Source organism: Apteryx rowi, unplaced genomic scaffold (assembly GCF_003343035.1).
Source record: "Apteryx rowi isolate R43461 unplaced genomic scaffold, aptRow1 scaffold_131, whole genome shotgun sequence".
Classification (NCBI taxonomy): domain Eukaryota; kingdom Metazoa; phylum Chordata; class Aves; order Apterygiformes; family Apterygidae; genus Apteryx; species Apteryx rowi.
The window spans coordinates 826,505-841,846 of record NW_020447542.1 but is presented as its reverse complement, the minus strand read 5'-3'; the positions used below and the strand labels follow the sequence as shown (position 1 = coordinate 841,846).

The window sequence follows — 15,342 nt, the reverse complement described above, 5'->3', positions numbered from 1 at the left end:
ATTTCAGTCTGTTCCTTAATTTGCATTAATAGCTTTTAATCAACCATCTTAACATAATTTAAATTAGCTATAAAAATCTCAATACCTTCACACAACGGCAACACTGATTTTACGTATTAAGTACTTTGTCTTAAGCCAAAAGAAAATATACACTGTCACAGTAAGGCTAGAAGACAACTGAGGGGACAGCTCACTGCAAACCAATTACTGTATGGAGGTGTCTGCTCTCTAAGAAACCACACTGAAGCATTCCATTACATGCTTGCAGTTTACAAGCATCAATTCAGCAATTTATAAGTCTGTATGAAATAAAGTTCATATACTGATGAAGCAGGTTCAAAGTGAGGTTTGTATATTGTCTTACTAAGCATGAAAATGTTTTACCTCCATGCCTCTGAACATACTTTACAGACAGCACACTTGATGATTAAGTCCAATAAAGGGATGCCAGCATTTTCAAAGGTGAAAATAATGGTCCAGCAGCAGAAAGGTTGAAATGCCTTAATAAAATATCCTACAGGGCTGGAAGAGCTTTGAATAAGAAAAATCCCTACTGACAGAGCATAGGTCCCCATTGCCAAATCTTTTATGAGAAGACAGAGTAGCTCAGGAACTAAACTCTCAAAGGGCCATAAAGAATCCTTCAGCTTTGTCAGCTTGATACATATGAAGTGACAGATACCTTTGGAATTAATTCAAGTACTAGCTATTACATAACTATAATATTTTAATTTTGAAATTAGAAGTATACATTTGTTTTAGACTGCTGTGAGTCTACAATTCCAAACAACTGTTTAACAATACAGCATTCTATTTCTACAGATGAGGTAATTTTAGAAATAGGACATGAGCACATCTGTATCACCACTACCACAAAATGCTGCTCCAGACCACCTAATAGAAAATGCTTCCATACAGCTGCACCGGACACTTGGGGAACAAGCAATGCAGGATCTGTGTGAAAGAAGAATCTGTTTAACGTGCAGCAGAGGAGCAGAGGATGCACCTGAACCTTAAGGGTAACAGAAAAGCTTATGGCACACATCATTTGCAACATATAAGTATGTTACAGTGACAGTGACCTTTACCAGAGCACACAGCTTAAACTGAAGAGGTAAAAATAATTTTGCTGACTTTTACATTCTTATTTTCTTTCCTAGTTCTACAAAAGTCATGTTACTTAAAYTAAAATCAAAACTCCACCATGGCAGGAAAATCAGAAGCAATAGACACAACAAATGCTTTTTAAAAAAAAACACTGTGGCATTTGACAAAGAGGTCATAAGTACCACACTTTTTAAAAGTGACGCTCTAGGGTTTGGGCCTGAGAAATCCATAAGTTTTTTGTTTGTTTGGGGGTTTTTTGTTCCCTCTCTACAAAGTCCTAGTGTCCCTTTACCTCCCTTCCACCCACCAAATCTAGTTATCATCAGCGAGCAAGAAGAAGGAAGTACTCTGACCTTTGTATGGCCCAAATCCTGCAATATGATATTCTCATGTAGATTTTTATAATTGTGCAGAGCTGAATTAATATTTAAGGCACTTTGCATAAGCATAAGTTTGATTTATATATCAAAATGCAGGACTGTAGCCACAGTAATTATTCCTCCTGATAACTCACTAAACAGAACCATCAACTCAGAAGTCATAGGAGAAGAGGTCCTAGGAAAAACAAAGATTAACATGTATATTATTCTGATGGCAAAAAGGTCTTTTGGCTAGGCTAAGGAGGATCAAAATCTTAGGYATCTTGAGAAGGCCCACTGTACAAGGCATCTCTGATATCCAACAGCTAAACAGCTTTTTACAATATGTTCTCAATTTTTATAATTATCATAACAACTGTAATTTCTTCATTATACATAAACATGTCTAATTTATGGAAATAAAGCTGCTACATAAGTACTGATGTTCAAAATACTGACGTTCCTGCAATTAGAATACACTATACTGCACTGTATTGCTACAGCCAAAAAACATTTCATAAGGTGGTATAATGTGCATGAAACGAAATCTTAAGATTAGGCAGGCAAACACTGAAGAACATGAAATGAATATTAACATGAAATTTATACTGAGAAGATACCTCCCACCCTGTGAAAGCATGCAAGTTCACCACTACATACCTTCACCTTAAAACACTTCATATATTCAGTGCTTGCCTGAATAAATTACTGCAACTGAAAGCATCTATCAACCACTACGAAACAGAGAAGAAGGTCCAGAGGACTTCTGGTCCTAATTAAAGAATGCTTTTACCATACTGAATAATAAAAAGAAGCCGAGAAGAGACAGACGCAAAGGTGAGAGAATAGATATTGCTATGTGTTTTTGTTTGGTTATTTTTTAAAGCTGGTTAAGACTGTCTTGGCAAGAATTTAAGAAAGCCTAGCAGATTACTTGCATTGCATGCAAAAGTGAATAAAGTATGTCTGAAGAGCAATTTTGAGGCTGAGGTGAAACTGCTAATGCAAATAGGAATTTAAAATCAACCTAAAAATCATTTTTGTATCATGGTTTTATCTGTTGAAAAAGCCAAAAAAATTTGAGAAAGAATTCTGGAATAACTCTCATGGCATCAGTTTAAAATGACTGTAAAAGATTTACTATTACAGCATTTACTCAAAACTCAATGACTGCCAGGGGAATTTTGCAAGTCAAATTATAACGATAGGAACTCAAGTAATATATAGGGCATCCTAATTTGACATTATCCAAAGGACTTCCTTCACTGGTTCTCGCATCTTCTGTTGTTAATTACTACATTTCTGGAATCTTCTTTCATAACTATATACGATAATACTCATTAAAAAAAACAGATGCACATCCTTACTAGTTTTAAAGTCTCTTGCACTTACATAAAACTTCATTTTACAAATAATATGCTAAATCTAAATATAAAGAAACTTCATCGTAAATAAAATCCATACAGAGAGCATTTTCCTATCCATGGATGAATAAGTAGTTGAAACGGATCTTGACCATTCTTCAAGTCTAATTCAACAGCACTTAAAATAAATTTTAAAAAAAAACAAAAACACTTTCTTGCTGTATAATAAAAGAGAGGCAAAGCACGTGAAATAGTCAGAACAAAGTATCTACACAGTACTGTAACAATGCACTAAATATTAAAATAGTAAGACAAACTGAACATTTTGACTCATTAAACTATAGAAAAGTGCTGTATTGTAAAGAATAATGTCTATTAAAAAAGAGCCATCATTACTCAAACTAAGACAATTGCACATAATCTGCAAATTTACTTTAAATTCTTTGTTAACCTTATTAGTTTGTGGTACCCCATCACAAGTATCAATAGTGGTGGGCCTTGGCTATGCACATGCACAGGAGACAACTTTTAAAAGCTATTCTTTCCTGTCTTTCAGAGTTAGCTACATAGGAGTAGGCTGGACACCAATGTGTTTTTGTGTTTAAGAGTATCAGTTCTGACTCACAAATAAGCACGTAATTTATCTTCTTACTCCTTTTCCTCCAGTAGGAAATATAATCAAGTACCAGCATTTCAAACAGGCTGAGAAAACAGTTGCTCTTAGATTTAATAAAATCATCACACAGTTGAGATTCTCTCTTCCATTTTCTGAGACACCAATATTTGCTATGAGTAAGCAAAATTTTGCATTCTTACCACTCTAACTTGGCCTGCCATTTAATTAAAAAGAGAGCTGGATATATGCCATGATACATTGTCTGTTGCAGAAGCCACTCATTCCTGCACAAAGTACTATGATCTAGACTTTTCTGGTATCGGATGTGTCTGCTGCTTCAGATTCTGCATTATATTCTTCATGCTTTGATTAATTAGTCTAGTTCACCAGTTAAGTTAAAATACTCAGATTTATTAAAAAGGAAAAAAAAAAAGTTAATTCTCTGACACACCACATTTCATTAGTCCAAGACCCCCTATAATTGATGGTAGCAAGCTTTAAAGCCTTCTTCCTCAAAATTACCTAGATTCACATAGTATTTTTCACCATCTCTGGGCTACAGCTAATTCTCCATAGACACATCTACTCCCTCAGAATGCTCTGCAGTAAAGATACTCAAGATACAGCAAAGACTTAAGTTTATAAATCCACAGGACACAGAAACCATACCTAGATCCATCGATGCACACCTGGAAGCAGCCTAGCCAAGGCCGGGAGCAAGCCTGTGCCTCTCAGCAGAGGTTACTACCTCAGGTACAGTGCTCTATCTTATATACAGYGCCGCTAACCTGTCTCTTGCCTTGAACGGATGTGCAGCAAGAGTCTGCACAGGCATCTTGGCACCCCCAATGCAGAAACATCCTTCAGGACACCGCTTGTAGGGCATATGAAGCCTTTCCTATTGGTTGCTTAGGTTTAATCAGACCAGTTAACAGTCCGGAACCCTAAATTTTGGAGCAGTTATCCACCCTGATTTACATCATCCTTCCTCTGATTTTCCCTGGATCACCACCTACTTTTGTCTGTCTCTTCAGATTTAACCTTAACACCCCTAGCAGGCTGCTGCAGGGTAATAATCCCTCCTTAAATTCTTCCCCTCACTGTCAACCTGCAAGATGAGTTAAATATTAGCAATGATAAGAGACAGCCAAATCAATTAAACTGAATATGAAAATTGTACAAAAAGGCTGTTTAAGACTATTGTTTTATCTCCATATTTAGTTCAGTATAAACTAACATTTTATAATTTCTGGACATGGTCATAGAATTTCTATTGCAGGATGAAAAAAATACAAGTAAGAGTTTAAGGAACATAAAAAAAACTTAGATACTGAACAACAAATCTAAACACACTCAGATATCCAACCAAAGCAATGTAGATTCCCTCAATCAATTTCCTCACCTCTGAGCATGTGAAAACATTTCTATAAAACTGCACCTGAAGACTAAAATAGAAGAAAATTGTCAGTTTTTGATTGAAAGTTTTCTAGAAATTCCTGCTCCTTGAGAACGTATAACTTCCCCCCACAAAAGGCTTTAATTTGTATCAATTCCATTTAATATGACCCGAGTATCAGCAATGTCAGAGGGGTGTAAAGTGGCCTTAGCATTCCAGAGGCTTAGTCCGAAAGCACACTATGTGGACTGTGGCAAACAAGTCAGAGGAATGTGAAGAAACATCACGGAAAGATGAAGAATAGAAGACAGAAGTGAAAGAAAAAGCATAAAAAATGCAGAGGTTGTTAAATTTGCTAAGTATATTCCCTTTTGGAATATTCCCATATGTTATAATTTTTCTTGTTCATAATACATGGTCAATGTGGCAGCAACAGAAGAGAAATCAAGATGATGGTAGGAGGAGTCAGAATATAGCACATGAAACAGCAGATCCACACAAAACTTACTGATTATTAAATGTGCTAACAATTCCACATATAGTTCTTTACAGTCGACCAGATCAGCATTCCTTCACATTGTTTCAAAATAAGTGATTTGACCAGAATTTCATTTAGCTCTCAGTATTATCTTGTTTGTAATTCAACAAATGTACACTTCATGTAATAAAGAATATGAAAAATATAAGTTTAGAAAAATCAGTGTCAGTTAAGAAAATAATTGAGAATATAACACAGATGATATACATTCTGAATACACCACAAGTAATCTTCCAGGCTAACTCCTACGCATTAGAAAAGCTAAAAATAAATCTCTTCTGAAGTTAAATTTTAAAAAAGTTACAGGATCAGAAGTTGTCATTTTCTTATCAAATATCTTATCCTTTAAAAAATGTTTTGATTTGAGTTTAAAGCAAAAGAGTTTTATCTACTGTTTAACAGATCTGATTTCAGAATCAAGTTAAGCACCGATTAACAGAGCACACACAATCATGCCAGTATGGCAATTAAGCAATATTTAGGTATGGAATTTTTACTTTGGATTTTTACTTTACTTCTATCATCCAGTTTTCAGAATGTTAATAGCCTTCTAAGCTACATTTCATCACACATTACAAGGGTGAAACTGAACAGCCGCGATTGCTGACATGAACTGCAAGATATTTCTCTACTTAGGACAATTCTGTAATAGCTTCTGCTCCTGCCTACGCACACTTGCTCTTTGACTAAAAATTTTCCAGACATTTCCTTTTAAGAGTCACCTCTTTGCTGTAAAATCACTCATAAAGCAAGCCAAAAACACTCACCTGTAAGTAGTGCTAATCACTTTGAAAGTTACTTCTAACACATTGAATATACTTAAAAATTAGTTAGGAAGTGATCTATCTTCATGCATAATGGATCTTTATAAGAGCAGAGAATTTAATAAAAGATAGGTCTAAATTCAAAGAAAATAGCACCCCTCATTTAAAAATGCTCAAGACATTTACTGTACTTCATTAATCCACATTTTAAAATTGTGTGTAAAATATTTTTTAAGTTATTAAGTAGCATGGAACAAACAGTGCTCATTTTAGCTTTTACATGTCAATTTGCATAATTAAAATGAACAAGCTATGAACTCAAATTGCAATCCCATCCGGATCCTACTGAAATAACAGGCATGCTGCCACTGACCTCAGAGCATAAATAATCTTGCCCTTTGTTAGGACAGATTTGTGTAAAATAGCAGGAATTGAAGAATACTGAATACCAAAATTGAATGGATATGAGGTTGCCACTAAGAATTAATTTACAACCTGTGTCTTAATTAAAAACACATGATTTAAATGTATTCTCATACAGAAGTAGTCTAATAAAATCTAGCCATAAAGTTGAGCTAAATAGTCCAGACTGATGTTTAAAAAAGGAAGAAAACATGAAAATGTAGTATATATTCATGTGTGGTGAGAGACAGAATTTATGCAACGGATTGAAGACAAAATTCAAAGTTGGTGAAATTCCAAGGTAGAAATTGGCCTAATATGTTTTTCTGGATTGTTAAGAATGAGGAGCACAGCTACTCACTTGCATATGTATTATTCTGCCAGTCATTGTAAGCTGTGAAAATAAAGAGAGCACTGATACTGTAGTCAAGCAAGGGAGGGGGGGAGAAAAGAAAAAAAGAGAAGAATGCTAGGATTCTACTCAGACTACTAAGAAAAATGAAAGGCTTTTAAACAACTATATTCTTTTAAAAAAAGGAGGCAAAATATGACATTTTGAACTGCTAGAAAGTCCTTCCTCAGATATCTGGCCAAGCAGTAACTGAGTGTTCTAACAGATATCCCAAACTATTACCACCAAACGTTTCCTGGAAAAACTATCATTTGAATAGTTTTATGACCCTTTGTGAGACTCAGTCAGAAGGTAAATGCCTGAAGAGGGAAATTAAATATATAGATATCAACTCACACAAAAGTGTTTTTCACTGATTTTTTTTTCTTCTGCAGTAAACCTAGTGTGTAAAAGGAAAAGGTTTACTTCTAAACAACAGCAAGCATTAGTATATCATTACTATCAACAAAAAATATAGTTATTAAAATAAACTTATAAACTTATCCCAATGCACTTTTAATTACTGAAGGCTTCATTGGGTCATTTAGACAAAGTCTTAAACTAGGGGCAGTGAAGATTTGTACTGCTCACATTGCATGCTTGTATATATTCTCAGTTTTCCAGTTCAGGAAATCATTAATGATCAGTTCCATTCAGCACATTTGTTACTCAGTGAGCACATCTTAGAGATGTTTGTGGGATTATGCTCAAAATTTCTGTCTTAAATTGAGAAAGAAGAATGTTATTTTTCTACTTACTCAATATTAAGTATTTCAGTGCATCTAGTACCTTAAAAAAAAAAAAAAAAAAAAAAAAAAGCTTTCAGACTTGTCTCCAGTCAAAACATGAAAGCCTGAGCTTACCTTCACGAAACTGGTCATTTTTCTGGATTTGGAATTAAATAAAACACATTTTGCCCATCTGGAACAGATTAGGCAAACTCTGGGTATACTTTCCCCCCCTTCCACCCTCACAAACTTTATAAAGTAAATAAGAATACATACCTGCTAACCAATGTTGGTTACCGCTGACTCTGTAAATCAGAGTCAGCTAACTGCATCACAAATTAAAAATAACGGCTTTTTTCAGTGATTAGAAAACATTCCACTCACATAGTGTGCTTGTTAATTAGCTTCAAATCACCTGCTGGCTGACATTTGCCATGCAATAAGCAGTTTTTCAGATTCGCATTCTAGCTACTTTATTGTTCCATGCCAGGTCCTTGAAATCCCCCAGAGTCTACTTGATTCCTTTCAGCTACAAAAATCTATTAATAAACTTTAAAGATACAATTTACACCAGTCTCCTCCCCCACAAACCCAAAGAAATTCACAGCTAAGAGTGGAAACTTGAATTGCATTTTAGGTCTTATCCTGTTAACATGTGAAAGAAACATGTATTAAAAAAACAACTATCACATAAGCTGGAATTACTTAATATTCTGACTGATTTTATTAATTCATATCTAATATTTTTCTACCTTACCTATATTACCTGATTTATTTTTCTACCATCATTTCACGGCCTACGGCCTCTCAGCTCACAGAAGAGCCTACAGAAAACTGATGAGGGAAAATTCTATGCTGATACCTTTGTATATATTTTTTCCACACTGAACATGCAAGGTTTCCAATTTTGGAACATGGCTCTAGACCCGTTGCATCTAAACCAAATAAATCATCTACATGAAGATGCTGTATCACTGTAATGGCTCACAGTTGTTACTATGCTCTCTCTCTCAGGCACAGCTTCCCCTTTGTCAAGCTTAGGATAGTCATTCCAAAGGAACACCTAAGGAATATCCATCCGTAGGATAGTGAAGGCTTACAAAACGTTTTTGACACGATAGTAAGAATGTAGGAACTGTGGGCCTGGGTGCATATCTAGGGCCAATATACTCATTCTGTCAGTGGTTGGTAGCAGATGTCTTAAAAAAGGGGTACAAGGAACACAGCATGTACAGAAACACTGGCACAGACATTCCTGTTATGCAAACTACCCTGCAAATAAGATCAAGTATCTGACTTTCATCAATCTACTGTAGCAGAGTACTAGAACACTTCAAGGTTTTTTTTTTCCCAAAATATATCAATTTTGTATATGCAAAGAGATTTTCACTTCAGCTCCCTGAGAGCACAGAGGCATGGGAAATTCAGTGTTATTATTTGGACACAGAGTGCATGAAACACTCCTTGCATTTTAAATATCTGCAGAGACAGGAATGAAGGAAAACAGATCTACCCCTGCTTTCAACTGTTTTTCTTAGAGGAGTAGTCTCACACCCGCAGTCCACAGGACAGTAAGCCAATGGACAATTTTAAGCATAAAAAAAAATAATGAAGGAAAAACAGCCTCCTGTCAGAAGTCTTAAATTCACTTCAAAGATCTCCAGTAGAACAATTGAGAGTCTGCATCACAAGGAAGGGCAAATAACACTTAATGGACTAAGAGTCAATGAGGTAAGAAGCACAGATACACCTGACATCAGAACCGTTTCTTGAGATCAGAGCCTCTCTCATTAACGGAGTGAGGAACTGCAGGATGAGGATTTGCGACAGGGCTTCATGGGAACAGAAATACTTTGTATGTTCAGATTGATTGGACAAGGCTAGGAAACTGTCCTGACAGCAATTTGAGAGAGCCTTTGTACAGAAAAGTCTTTGCAAACAAGTTTTGAAGCCCAGCAAAAGTGGAAAACTGCCTCGGAAAAGAAGGACAACCTTGGACCTGCAGGAGAAAAGGAATGTGCAGAGTTCTGCCTGGCCCTATATCATTAACAAATGCCTTAATTTCTACAGGGGCTAACAGGGAAATGTTACCTGCTATTATAGAATAAAAAGAAATTACTAATGAGCAACTAACGAGCATATATTACGTATGAGCAACTGACATGCAAAACAGCAACTGTGCCCACAAAGCGCATTTCCTTTTAGGACTACTTTTGGGACAATGTAACTTGCAAATCATCACCTGCTGCCTAAAACTCCCAAATATTATAAAAATGAAAGGCATGATTCCAGTCAGCACTGCACAGTTATGCAAAATGAAGCCAGAAACCTTAACTGAAGCATATGAATGAGGGAACAACTAACTAAAGTATCATGAAGTTTCAGGAAGTGAACCTCATACATGTACAATAAACATCAGCCACCTCTGCAAGTTCTCTCCTTCAGAATTTGAAAAATCTACTGATTGTATAATGATGCTAATGCCTCCTGCGCGGACTTCTGCAATGTTGCAAGAGACATGTGGCATACTTTTTGTATACAGATGGGTTAATGTTAACAGTAGCCCTATCACACTGCTTAGCAATACACTTACTGAATTATAAGTACAGTGGTACCTGGCAAAAGTGGAGGACTCTGTATTAAGAGTGCTCATACACTGTCTCACACGAAAATAAACATGTACAAGCCCATTTAAAACTGGAGAAATAGCAAAATTATACCTTCTGTTGTAAAATTATACCATAGATGGCATTATCCATTTTTATTGACACTGCTCTAAATTACAAGTCGAAATGTATTTTGCTAAATTAATAAAAGCTGAATATGGCCCCAATTCTTTCTTCATGTAAATAGTGATTCCCCCAAAAAGAAGGGTCATCAGTTCAGTGGAGCTGCTGAACAAACTGCGGCTGAAGTAATAAGCTTGTAAAGCTAACTCAAGCAGAGTCCAATCCAAGTTAAACATTTCTACATTTCAAGGTGTAAGTCATTAATTTCAGAAGTTGTAACTACACAACTGCATCACTAGCACAATAACAGAGGAAAAAAAAATAGTCTCCAAAAACCCAAGAATTTTACATAAGAAAATCCCGGGTAATTTCGGGGGAGGTTTGGAATCAATTATTCTGCTACATAAAGCACTCTAGCTCCCTCAATGAGATCTTGATACTTTTGCAAAACATAGTGGATTTTTTTTTTTAAAAAGATAAAGTTTTGATATGATGACATTTCACACAATTACTTTTAAGCAGCACTATCTCTTTAAATGAGTAAAGTTCCAAATGCTTCCGTTTAAAACATTTGTATCTTAAGGACCAAGTTCTGTCCCTTTTAAGACACACATGCGCATCTCAACTCCCCCTTGGAACTTTCTTCTCTATGGGCTGTTTGGTACGTTTTACTTGGTCTGCAGACATACCAGCAGTAAAATTAATAGCTAAGGATATTCCCTCCCAGCAGGAAAAGAGTCCACCTCCACAAAGTTTATATAGTCACATATGTTATTTGGAAAAACTGCTATTTAGTACCTGGACAGAAGAAACCATTAATCCTGAGCTATAAAGAAATGAAATATTAAAGATCTCTTAGGGTGTAAAAGAAGAAAAGACACATTTTTGAATTCTGTTATCCTCCACCACCTATTACAAACTAATGCAGAAAGCAAGAGGACACCTTTGGCCCTTGCCATTGTGCACAACAAGAAATAGTTTTGTTCATAATATATGTACTTACAAATTAACGGAGGCATTGTTGAGGAATTCCATGATTTCAAAGTGCCAGAAACATAAAATGATATACAGTTTTAACAGTTTTCCTATTTTATCTTCTTTAGGGTCAAGTAGAAGAATCAATTGATTGAAATGGGAGGGAAGCTGGGATAAATGTCCTTCTTCTAAAATAAGTAACAATATTATAGTGTATATTGTGGCCTCTGAAGTTTTGTGTTTGTAAGGTAAACTATTTAGACCATATTTCCTAGGGAGTTTCTGAAGAAACAAAACAGTCAGGAGGCTACCAAACAAGGTTTTATAAAATCAACAAATATACAAGAACTAACCTCAAAATGGCAAATAGGTACTTTGGGGCGGGGGGAGATACACAGAGACTCTCAGAACTTACACCAAGTTTTAAAGTGACAAATTAGAGAACCTGACATTGTGCTAAAAAGTGAGATGATCACATTCGCGATGCCAGTACAGGACCAAATACACAGATTAATTTCTGTATACCAAGAGACTGAAGAGATAAGAGAATCACATGTTTTCACCCTGGTTTTGTTATTGTTTTAATATCAAAGAGAATTTAAGGATCAAGTAGGTTTACTTAAAATTAAAGTCACTTCACAGAAAAAAGATGACACTGTCCAAATAGTATTACAGTATTAAGATACTTCATAATTAAAATCTGTCAGCTTAGCATTTTACTTCCCCCCACCCCCAGAAGAATCCTATTTAATATTTTACCCTGTAAATATCTAATGTCTGAAACTTAAATATAGTCTCCAACAAAAAAGTCTAGGTGAAATTTCAAATAATGAGCTCTAGAACAAAATCCAGCTCTCTTTGTTTTAATACCTTCATTCAACCACAGTCTTATCTTGTGATAACACAAAACACTTGATTTGAAACTCAGAAAATACTAACAAAAGTTCTTAAGTAAATTGATAAAGGCAAGAGCAGAGCATCATTCACAAAAATATTATCAGTGTTCTGGGTAATTGCTAGTCATATTACACAGGGTCACCTAATACCCTAGGACTCTGCAATAAGCACCCCATGCAAGGCCTATTACCTGCCCTTGGTTCACATTATGAGAACATGTCTAGCTCTTACTGATTTTAGGGATGCTCAGAAGCTCATCAGTAAAACCAAAGGAAGATGGTTCTGCTGCCATAGCACCAGGAAATGCTCTTGCTAATTATCTTTTTTTTTTTCCTGCCTACAGCATAACACTGGCAGCATTGAAAAAGCAAAATCCACAGTCCCAATATTCACTGTCATGAGCAAAGAATGCAAGTTATTTTTATTACTGTATTTGTGCAAGTAATACCATCCTTTTTGCTCTCCTCATTGGGAATCTAGCCCTTATTTGGACCAGTCACTTATGTGCCTCATATCTTACAAGCAGCGAAGAAGTCTTCTGCAGTCTCCTAGCCACTTTGTAAGAAGTGCTGTGCAGGGCGTGGGGCGCCTGCAGGACTATGGCACGCAAGCCCATGCACCAGGCTGCCTGGTAGGCTCTAGTTCAAAGACCAGCGGCTCAGCTGGCATGGTAATGCCGCCTTTGCGGGACTGGGGCCAGTCGCTTGGGCACACCTCCATGCCAGTGAGGCTACCTGGCTACGGGGTACAGAAGTACCCTAGGTGCCCATAGGGCATCAGCACCCATAACACTATTTTCTTCCAGATCAGAACATGCCACCTTTGAAAGTACTAGAAAGGAAAGCTATCTGCTGCGAAGAAAAGCTGAGGTCTTGTCTTTATTTGCATGCATGAAGATACTCTGACTCCTTTTCTGAACAGCTTTGTCCCGTATTTCAGATAAAGACTGGTATAGGTGGGAACTTGAATATTCATCTAGGCTAGGTAACATTTTAATGTAAATTAATTTCTTACTGAAAAATATGGTTTTGATCAACACAGAACTATTCATAAAGTTGAACTGAAAGTTCCCCACTTCTCTTAAGATAGTAACATATGCAATGACCATAACAAAAATAGTTCCAGTGTCACATTCACTGAAAATGTAAGTGCTACACACAAAGCAGAGCAGCATCAACAGATTCAGGAAACTACTTTTAAAACACTCTGTATTACAGTGGCTAAAAMATAACCTTGAATTTGGTAATATAGGTTCAAATTCCTTTAAACAGAAGAGGTTACTGAAGAACTCTCCAACATGTCAGGAGTTTAAAGCACCATAACTCTACCCTTTTCTTGTATGTACAATGCATTAATTCTAGTTCATCATGTAAATGTCCAAAAAAAAAATGGAATCTTTTTTTCCCCCCCACTATTTCATTTTGAATTATTTAAAATGAATGTCTTCACATGTTAAATTAATACAAATGTACATCTTTACTGATTTCAGCCCAAAAGCAAGAAAAAAAAATTTTTTTTCAGTAAGAGTCTGATTATTCCATTCAAATTGTTTCATGTAGCCTTTGGGATTATTTCTATAAATTATAATTATTATACTAAATAAATGAAAGAAGCATTCCATCAAGAAAGCAAATATAACTGAACTTAAAAGTTCATCAGTGCTTTTAAAGACAGGTATTACTAGTCTGTTATTGCATTGAGACACTTTGCTTTTCTAAAATAGATATATATTTAGAAGTGTAAATGGTTATATTTATATCTCTTGCATCCTTTTTAAGTTAGCATACACAAGTCCTTCAGAAACTTTGTAGCATACTAGATAATTAAATAATAAGCCCCTCCACAATAAGGTCTTTAATATTCACTACTTATTGCTGAAAAACTATCACTTTCAATGGGAATTATTCACATTCTCCAGAAACTTGCTCCTATTGAAGTTAAATGCCATACTAATATTGATTTAAGCCATGACCTGGAATACAGATCTGTTCATATCTGTGGTAGGAACATCCTACCGGAACAAGAAAGCCAGTACAGAATATATAGTAATAAAACACATTTGAACAGAACAGTGAAAGAAAAGAAACAACTGTGCTTTGCAGTGCCAGAATAACACTAACAATCTCAAGTTATTCAGCTACACTAGTAGAAATTCAGTGTTACCAATGCAGCTCATGTATACTGGGAAGCTTCAGATGCAGTCATACCACCAACAGATTACAATTTTTCACTCCGGGACTAAATTATGCCAGTAGAAGTCTGATGTGTAGCCACAGCTGTAAATATGTATTTAATTTCAAATATATGAGCAGCCCTAGTGAAGTTAATGGGACTACTTGTATGCATAAAAATGAACATAAACAGAGGTCTTTGCAAAAATCAAGACCTTAGACTGTAACTGCATTTTATTCTGAATTTTATTCCTCCCCTTTTTTTTTTTTTTTTAACTTACTGGAGTAAAACAGCTCTCTGAACTTTGACATTTAATCATTCTAGTTATTACATGTTGTCATTAGCACTACATAGTAACAATTATAGTCAAAATAGGAACATAAAAATACATAGAGGTTAATTAGCTTTTCTTTCCATTGCAAAAAAATTGTTCCTTTCAAAAAAAGTCACCACCCCAAAAAATGCAACCACTACTACTACACCTGTTATGCAAAACTCCAAGTAAGACTGATTATTTTAATCACTATTTTTAAAATTTCTGCAGTGAACATAATGATTCCACAAACAGGTCACATACAGAGCAGCACAGAAATTTTCCTTGAAAACAAATTACAATAAAAAGATCCCAACCCAAATTAGCGCTGCTGCACCTGCAGCTACTTTAACATGTAAAGGAAGAAAAGAACACTGTCCTYAAACAACTGGAAACAAATCTCCTAATAAAGTACAGTTGCTTACCCACAACTATAAACAGCAATACCCTGATGTTTACCAGGACTGCAAGATTACAGAGCAACCCTTGTTGAATCTGTCACAGTAACAGTGGAGTACAGGCAAATGGGCGCACACTCAGGCTTTCAAAGTAGCTATTGAAAATGACCGTTCTCATCTTAATCTCCTCAGA

The 15,342-nt window shown here is 35.7% G+C and overlaps 1 protein-coding gene across 1 annotated transcript in view; it reads right to left on the bottom strand.

The window, feature by feature from the left end:
* ADAMTS6 (ADAM metallopeptidase with thrombospondin type 1 motif 6) overlaps positions 1 to 15,342 on the bottom strand; it is a 163,103-nt gene that overhangs the window by 125,550 nt on the left and 22,211 nt on the right. The window lies entirely within an intron of this gene.